This window comes from Uloborus diversus, chromosome 1 (genome assembly GCF_026930045.1).
Source record: "Uloborus diversus isolate 005 chromosome 1, Udiv.v.3.1, whole genome shotgun sequence".
NCBI lineage: Eukaryota > Metazoa > Arthropoda > Arachnida > Araneae > Uloboridae > Uloborus > Uloborus diversus.
In genome coordinates this window covers 78,225,426-78,227,938 of record NC_072731.1, presented here as the reverse complement: position 1 = coordinate 78,227,938, position 2,513 = coordinate 78,225,426, and positions in this window count along the sequence as shown.

Here is a 2,513-nt window from a genome sequence, read left to right as displayed (position 1 = left end):
TACATGTATACAGGGTGAGCTTAAACTCTTAGGCAAATTCTTAAAAGGTGTAAGAGGGGTGGAGAAGAAGTAAGAATCATACGAAACAGATGGTCATAAACACAACACTGACGCGCTACATGCACACAAAGACAGAAACTGAGGGATGCAAAACAGATCACAAATTTATTACACAAACACAATTTTACACAACATTTTAGGTCTTAAAAAAGTTTTAAAGTGATTGATGAAACTTGTGACCGGCTGCTGTAATACATGCGTCGCAATCACAAAGCACTCTCTGTTGCAATAATGAGACTTTTGAAAAACTTTCTTCAGTCGTTGTGCCTTTGTTGTGATGCGTGTATTAGAGCTACAACAGGCTGTAACTTTTAACATCTGCTCTATTTATTTCTTAAAAACTAAAATGTTGTGTAAAATCATCTTTGTGTAACAAATTTGAGACCTGTTTTGCATCCATCAGTTTCTGGCTTAGTGAGCATGTAGCGCGTCAGCAACCATAAGTTCATTATGATTCTTTGCTTGTTATCCTAACCTTGCACACCCCTTTGATTTTTGCTCCAGAGCTTGGATTCATTCTGTAAGCATGAATGTATATTAGGGGATATACTTGAGTACACATATATGTACAGATATACACTAAATGTACATATATACGTTTATACTGGTACATAATCGTGTTTACACGTAAACATACGTATATACTCGTTGCTTCCATATGTATGTACGTGAGTAAACATGTACAAATACACACTGGATATATTCACGAAATAACTCGTGTATACCCGTATAGTATGCATGTATGTACTCTTTTATATGCATATATACATCTACTATACACGTATATACTCAGGTATGCATGTATATACTGGAGATACAAGTGCATACACACATTATATTCGTTTATACGCGTATATACTCGTACATACACGTATATACTCGTGTAGACACGTGTACTGTAGGTAATCACGTATACATGCTTATATACACGTCTGTACACGTATATACTTGAGTAGGCCCGAATGCATTACTTATATATGAACGTGTATACTTATGTTTGCATGGCGTATACATACTCGTGTATACCCGCATATACTCGTGCATATACTTGTAACTATAAAAAAAACCCCCGTAATATTTGTATATTTCGTTTATTTGTAACGGTTTTCCATCTATTTTAAACTATGACCACTTTACCCCATGCTACGATCACTTTCCCCCACCCCATGGGGTAAAGTGGTCATAAATACATAAAGAAATGAAAGTATTATAAAACTACTTAAATCAATATTTTTTTTTTCTGAAATTCAATGTACCGTGTTCTTTAATAATGCAATGTAAAATAACAACAAAAAAAGTTGAAGTGTTTAAAGTATTTATTATTCACTCAAGTTGAAAACCTACGATTTTATGACCACTTTACCCCACCAGACCCTAGCTGAATCAGGCAAAGGACATTGACATTGAGAATTTGCTGCTTACTAGCATAAATGCTAAGGATCATAATTGAGATCTTATTTTAACACAAATCCTTCGACGAAATTTTATCGACAATTGAAGGGATTTCAGCAACAAAGAGTTAACTCCGTTTTTTGGTCGTTTGGTACAAGGAGTTATTTTAGGTTGATAGTTTTCAAGTTCATTTGGTTCAACAAGGAGTTCTCTCCGGTCGATAGTTTTCAAGTTATTCTCTAGAATGAGTTAACTGCTTCATTCGCTTGACACAACATGGAGTTAACTCCAGGAGATTTTCCAACAATAAAAAAATGGAGTCAACTCGGAAAAATGGAGTCGTTGTTGCTGCAAACCCTTCAATTGGGCTGTTGGCCTCATGGAGGGCTGTTGGCCTCAAAGACCCCATGTAACAGTATGCACGGGGCCCGTTCCCCCCCAGAAGGCCGAGTATAAAAATTTTTCAAGAACAATTCATATTGTTAAAGATAAGAAGCGAACTCGCCTTGGGAAAACAAAGTAATTTTAATAGGAAAAAATATAGAATGTAGGGGAGAAAATCTAAAGTCTTCAAAATGCAACGCTTTAGAAGCCCCCTCTCCTAGCCAAAATTATTCAAGAGCGTCTCATATCTTGTTTCTAAGGCTTCAATTTCGCGAAATTCCACGGAACCTCGCCTACAAACATCAAAAATCGTTTTTAAAACCTGAATTTTCAGGAAGTAATTTCAAAAAACTGCCGACCCCAAACGTTACCAAATGTGGTGTACAGTCACATTTTTAATACTTCAATTTCGGAAAATTCTGAACAAGACCCTCGAACCTCCTTTCTCTAATACCATCCAATTCGTCCAAAATTGGATTTTTACAACGACGATTGAGTCGCTTAGCAAGCAGTCCCCTTAAAATAGAATAAGCTGATGTTCCAGTGTAAAATCTAGAAATGAAAAAAAAAAAAAAAATGCAATTCCAAAGAAAGACAAAAAAAAAAAAAAATGGAGGGCTTTAAACCCTTTCTTCCAGTATCACCAAATATTGCTTAAAAACTTTGTTTTAGGACTT